The following is a 7,330-nucleotide window of genomic DNA, read 5'->3' as shown; positions in this document are numbered from 1 at the left end:
GCTCCTAACTTCTGGTGACTGTCAGCATTCCTTGACTTGTGGACTCGTCTCTGAATCTCTCTCTGCTCTATCTTAACGTCACCTTCTCCTCTGTGTGTATGAAATCTCTTTCTGCCTCTCTCTTATAAGTGTACACATGAAAGTCTTTAGGGCCCAGATAATCCAGAATATTTTCCCCATCTCAAGATCCTTAACTTAATCACATCTGCAAAGACACTCCCCACCCCACCCCACCCCCTGCACACATCTTTATGCCATATAAGGTGACAGTCACAGAATCCAGAGATTGAGATATGGATATTTTTTGGAGGGCCATTTGCTGCCTACCACACTGAGCATTTCCTACCTGTATCTGTATACTTGCACTTCTTCTCACAAGACTTCTATGAGCAACATGCAGTAGGAAAAAACCCTGAGCTGGGAATCAGGAAACCTGAGTCCAGTAACTCTCCAGCACAGGTGCCATCACTCTGTTTCTGTGCTCAGGGTAGACATTGCTTACTAAGAACGGCACTAGTTTTTGCTGAACTCTTGGACTTGACCTCAGAATCCTCAAAACAGTGTTCCAGGAAGTCAACGTGATTCAAAGGCTGTTTGCCACCCATACCTTGAACCCTCAGTTTCCTCGTGTATAAAATGGGAATACTCCCTGCACATCTACCCACTAAGGACAGTGTAAGGATCAAATGACATAATGGATGGGACTTTAAGCACTTAGTGAATGCATAAAGCAGTTGACTAAAGAAGACAAGTCCCCAACAAGAACTCATGGGGACACTGTCAAGGAGTCCCTTGCCAGGAAAGTAGAGGGCTCTCAGTGCAAGGAAATTGTGAAGGTCAGGTTCAGCATAGTGAGTGTAGGTCTGAAACGTAGATGATCATTTTTCTCTTTATTCCTCCAGTCAAATAACATAAGCAGACACAGTCTAAGCAATCGATAAGGATAGCTTAAAAATAACATCTCTAAGCATGAAAATCTTGTGCTAGTGTTTGCCTGACTCACAGTAGCCATCTGGTATGTGTCAGCCTGAAGTCAGGACTATACCCACTTGATAGGCATCCAAGCACCATCAGCTCTGTTCAAATTATAGCAACCGTTCAAGGACTATTGAAAATAAACTCCACTAGGAAGTCTTCTGTGATGTGACAGGAAGTTCTCTTTCTCAATTCCTATGCACTTTGTCATATGCATTTCAAGATTTCCTTAGGTAAGCACAGAGACAAGTCATCCTGTCTCCACAGATGTTTCATGGGCTCTTGCCAAAAAGTCTTTAAGTGAATTCCCTAAAACCCCCTCCAGGATTTCAAAGTGTCTCCTCTTTTCCTTCCCACTAGAAATACTACCCCTCAACAGTTTAGTGACCGCTTTGAGTGACAGTTCCAGGTGGGCTGCTTTTACTGGGATCTGGTTCTAGACTTGGTTCTGCTACAGACCAGCTGTGTGACCATGACATGCTCTGAGACTCAGCTATTCCTCTATAAAATGGGAAAAGGGTTGAAGCAATGCCCTCCCTGGCCCTCAGGGTTGTGGGCAATGACTAAGAACACAGACTTTGTTGCATACAGACTGGTTCAATTCCCTGCTCATTCATATCTAGTTGTGTGACCTTTGGAAAGCTGTTAAACCTTGCTCAGCCATTTTTTTCACCAGTAAATTGGGAATAGTAATGCCTACCTTCTAGGACTCTTAGTAGAGATAATATGTGTATAATGCTTCGCATATTACCTGACATCTAACAAGTGCTCAATACATGTTGGAAAGAGTTGTTATTTTAAAGGAAGTGCTTTAGTTGAAAGAAATGGTATTGTCAGGCAGGAGGTACAGCTATGCAGTACAGAGGCAGCTGGGACGAGACAGGAAGCCCAGGAATAGGCAGGTCCAGGAAGAGGGATTTTGCAGGCAGGTCATGTTGAAATAATCTTAATGATAATAATAAACACAGATGATGGAATTGTCCTAAGTAAACTTATTTAACTCCTGAGCAATCCTATTGGTAAGGTATTCTTTCTACAGATGAGGAAAAAGAGGCTCGAAGATGTCAAATGACTTGCCCAAGTTCACATAAAAGATTAGGACTTCAAATCCAGGTCTGTTTGTCGTCATAGCCCTTGCACTTAACTACAAGGTAAAATGGCATGTGTAAGTTCCTAGCACCATGCCAAGAACAGACGTTCGACACTTCTTATTTCCCTGTCCCTGGTGGAAGAGCAAGAGTATGACTGGTACCGTCCTGGGCAAAGCTGCGTTCTCACCTCAGGAGGGGAACCTTGGGGAAGTGAACGTTCCACGGGGTGGGTAGAAGCAAGCATGTTAAAAGTATGATCCTTTGAAACATCTCTGAGCAAGAGGTGAAATACAAAGTGAAGCTGCTCTAATTTATCTGGAATTAGCTACAATTTTAAACCCTTGCTACAAATAAAAACCTCCAAGTGTCCCATATTCCAAGTTTAAAGCCAGCCCTCCCCCCATACTCCCAAAGGTTGAGTGAGAGGGACCAGGCAAGCAGAACCAGCACCATCCCCTAAACTTGGGCAAGGCAAGAGGGGATAAGAGTTGGTTTTTAGAGAATGCAGTGTTTGAAAAGAGCGGTTCTCTCCTCGCTCACCTCCCCATGGGTAAGTGGACACGGCTCTTGACTGGCTTCTTTCTCTGCAGCAGAGGCCCCATGTATTGGCTGTGAATGCATTTGGATGCAAGTAATGGAAGATACGACCTGCAGTGCCTTGAGCTGGCGGTTGCTGTATTAGTTCATATCGGGCATGCTCAACCATGCCATCAAGGATACAGGCTATTTCTTTACATTCTACCATCCTTCATATGTTGGTTTTTGTCCTCCAGGTTGTCACTTTATGGTTGCAAAAAGGCAGGTTTTCTACTGTTTAAGGCAGGAAGAAGGAGAAAGGACAAAGGACACTCTCCTTGGCCTTTTGTCCCTGCTCCCTACACACACGTCTCATGTTTCATTGGGCAGAACTAGGTCACTTGTTTGCCCTAAAACCAATCACTGGCCAAGTGGCATGAGAGTACTATGACTGGCTTTGACCAATCAAAATTTATCTCCTGGAGTTTAGGGTAAGGGCCTACTCTCCTGACAGCGTGGGATCTCTGTCCTCTCTTTTTGGGAGGTGAAGAAAGGGAGGTGTAAAGGCCACTGGGCAGGCAGGATAATATCTGCTCCACTTCAAGAGAACCAGTAGCAATTTGGGTGTCTATAAAAAGGGGACACTGACATCCCGTTCCCTAACTGGACCCTTGCTGGGTGCCAGTCTAGCCTGCCTGCCCCAGTGCCATCAGATTTGGACAGAAGAACACTGCAAGGAGCTGGGCCAGGCTAAGCAGAAAGGATGCAGGAACCACTTCCTGGACTTCTGGATTATTGAGAGATAAGGAAGATGACTCCCACCTATGCCGGATGTCTAGAGTCAGGGACCAAAGAGGAAAGATGAGATTGGGGGTTGTGGGCTTGTTGTGACCATCACTGATGCAGCAAAGAGTCAGCTTGTATCCAGGGCATGCAGTGTGAATTGAGGCCGCACAAAGAAGTTACAGTTTGTAGAGGAAGAAGCAATTTTAAAAGCCTCTACCATCTGACTAACTTCTCTGTGTCCTGCGCCGTTTTCACACGGTTTGCCTCAATGCCTTTCCATCACGGTTTTAACAGCCACCACGTCAACACAGTACCTTCATATTCCCCTCACCCTCCACTCTAGTCTCTAGCTGCTTCTGAACCCAGCCTGATAGGAACTGAGAATATGGTCAACGTAGTTATCAAGTACAAGGTAGAGACCCCAACTGTGGTGGCAAGCAAGGGCATGTTCTTAGAAGTTAACAGGACCAAGGCTATAAGCACGGAAGTTCAAGGTCAGCTCCTTCCCTGCACTGAGGCAGCAGCTCCCTGTATAGAGTCAGGCTGCAACATGTCTAGTTGTATATAATGCAAAGCAGACAGAGACAAATGCTCTAACAGACAATAATACTATTTTATAGATGGATAAACTGAGGTTCAAAGAGGTTAAATGACTTGTCTCCAGGTTACACAATCTGTGAGTGACAGAGCTATCTATCCTGTCCACATCTTTTGGGGTCTCATACTTGGCTCTTTCTGCCACACCATGCTGCCCTGAGATTCCAGGAAAGGAAGAGGTAGTCCCAGTCCCCTCCCCTCCCACCAACATTTCTGTCTCTAATGGATTTACCTTTTTGGTACAACTATTCAGCTCATTTGGCATCTCTATGAGGAAGCCTCACCTCACCTTTCAAACCTTTTCCTCCTGAGAGTCCTTTTGCTCACCCGGAGGCTGGGTGAGGAGGGAAGTAGCTATGGGGCCAGTAGGAGACTTTGGAGGTTACATTATTAGAGGTATATAAATTGGTACACATTTTCTGGAGTTGATAGCAATGTGTATCAAAAGTCTCAATATTGTGGGTGTGCCTTGATGCAGCAATTCCACTATGAGAAGTTTATCCTGAGGAAATGATCAAAGAAGTATATAAAAATACAAACAGGTGCAAAAAAAGAAAACCAAAACAGAGTCTAATAGGTTTTAGTAAGGGATTAGGTAAAGATAGGATATCCATACAGTGTAACACTATGCAGTCTTTCAAAGTGATGATTAGGTCTACATTTATTGTTATGTAAATAAACATAGCAAACCAAAAAATTGGTCAGATGTGTAGCATGTATAGTATGATCTCATCTTTTGTCAGCTGACTCGTGGTTTAGTTAACCCTCCCTTTCCACCTGCAAAATCCCCAGGGCTGATGCTCAGGCCCATTGAAGGTTCCGGGTGGAAGGCTGTGGGCCTTTGCACCCACCCACTTCTGCCCCGACTAAACAGCTCATGTGCTTAGCAGGAGTTAGTTATGTAGTTCTCTAACTCTTTATTCCAATTTACTTGTTATTATAATTTCATAGTTAAATATTCTATAAATTGAAAAAAATAATGAGTGAAAACAGAAAAAGCTACTAAAAAAAACTAAGTCAAATGCTTTGAAGAACTTAACTGCTATTGTGTCGGAGATAGGTGACATAGCTAAAACAGATTGTGAGGGAGGTTCATAAAAATTCAAGGTTCTGCTTCGCAAATATTTTAAAGTTTTCTTTCTTCTTCAAAGAAGCCAAAACAAGAATTTGGAGACAAAAATATTATGGTGTCTATATAAGAAAGACAAAGATGAACTCCCTTCAGCAGAGTGACAGTGACATAAAAGGCTATATTAAAACATTGATATATTTTAAGCTAAAGTAAAGATTTAAAAATGTATATTTATTGTTATTATTATTCCATATTTCAACTAATATTTTTTGCTTAAACCACTAAATACTGGTCCGAAAACTATCACATAAAAAGACTTCTGCTACATAAGTCTAGAAAAAGGAAGGATATAGTGATATATCTGGAAAGATATGGTGAAATTATGGTTGATTTTACTCTCTTATTTGTACCTTTCTACACTTTAGAAATAAGAGTATCTATGACTTTTATAATAAGAAAATACCACAAAGCCATCACCATTTTTGGAAAGGAAAACAGAAATAGAACCTTCAGGATTAAGGAACAAAATGCTGATGATTGTGGGGTACCCTGAGGAGATCCTGTCTGTTTTCCCCTGATGACTAGAACTATTTGGATTATTTTATTAAAAGTCCTAATAGTGATAATGAGTTTGGCTCCTTGGTTCAGCCCCATATTAAGGGTCAAGTGATGTCAGCACTCAGACATCTCAACATATTTAACTACCATGGGAAGGAGACAGAGGAACTTGGAGGAATAAGTCTTGGGGAGGAAATACAGGCTTTCCCAGGTGAAGCAAGTGGAGGGGACCATGGATCAGCAAGATCAGAATCAGGATGCAAATGGAGGGGGACAGTTCTGAGAACCTCAGTTTACTTTCATTTACAGAGGTTACAGCGAGTTACTAAAGTCACATGCTGGCAGAGGTTCCCTTGCATGAAGATGGGCTCAATTTCCTTGTATAAATAAAAGCACAATCTTTATTTTTTTATAAATATAACTTTCTTTATAGGAACTTTTAAATAATTATTCATTCTTGACTTACAGAAAATTTGTTGAAAACCAACTTTTGATCATAATAACTAAATTGAAAATTATAATAAAGTTGTTCAAAATCTTGCTTTAAAAAAATGGAAACAAAAATCTGCTCTTATTCCAACAACTTTCTACAATATACTCTGCTTCAGTGCTGGAAAGGTTAGTACAATCAGTCATGAGGAAAAAAACCTGACAGGTTGGAGTCCTGCCTTTGGAAAAGGATTATTAATTGTTCAAGGACATTTAAGGGAGGTGGAGTTTAGTGGAAGCTAAAAGAGAAAAGACTTGAAGCTCTTTTGGAATGAATAGTCAAGGCAAGAGGTCACTTATGAAAGCAAATGGAAGTCATCATTGCACACAGTCTAGCTGTGACTGGCACAGGGACACTGGTCACACTGGAGCACTGGGACATGCAGAGGAGCAGAGATGAGGCTGGATTCCACCTTCCCTCTCAGTTTGCTGTTGGGAGCAGTGGCAGGTGTCTCTCTGGGATTAGAGCCCCAATAGCAATCAATCCATTCCTGGCAGTATCTGGTGAATTAGCTTCACTCTAATGCCGAACGATGGGCTTCGGAGTCAGTCAGACCTGGATTCACAAGCTGTCTCTACCACATATGAGTTCTTTAACACAGATTTTTAAACCAATTCAACATAGAGGACATACTGGAGAGCGCTCGTGCTAAAATTTAGTCAACGTGTCTCTCATTTTACATAACTGATACGTCCCTGCAAGTTGGCATGTAAAGCAAGTGCTGAGTTAAATACATGAGGGGGCACATTCTCCTCTCTTCTCTCTTCTCTCTTCTCTCCTCTCTCCTCCGCCCTCCCTCCTCCCACACTTTCACCTCCTTCCCGCCTCTTTCCCTCTCCCTCTTCCCATTTTCACACACACACACACACACAAAAATCAATGTAACACACAAGACTCAAATAGAAGCACCACTTTTTACACTTTTCTAAATCAATGCAAATCCTGCTCAGCCCCCACCTGCCTGGTTAGCCGAATCAGGAGATACAGTCTTGGTCATTTTGAGGGTTGCTCCCATCACTTATGATTGTACATGAACTTGGACCTTGTACAGTCCAGAAATTCTGAGGAGGAACCTAGATCCTCAGACAGCCATGCAGATGCTGATGCCAAGCCAGTGTGTGTGTGTGTCATCCATTTCAGGGTGGTGGTTCCACTGGTAGTAATCATACCATCTCAGGTACGCTTGGCGGCTGGGCCTTCAGGTGGCTCCAAAGCCATGGTGCTTTGTGCTTTGTCCACCAGGCA

The sequence above is a fragment of the Pteropus vampyrus genome, unplaced genomic scaffold (assembly GCF_000151845.1).
Source record: "Pteropus vampyrus isolate Shadow unplaced genomic scaffold, Pvam_2.0 Scaffold321, whole genome shotgun sequence".
NCBI classification, from domain to species: Eukaryota; Metazoa; Chordata; class Mammalia; order Chiroptera; family Pteropodidae; genus Pteropus; species Pteropus vampyrus.
The sequence above is the reverse complement of the archived record's forward strand: the minus strand, read 5'-3'. Positions refer to the sequence as shown.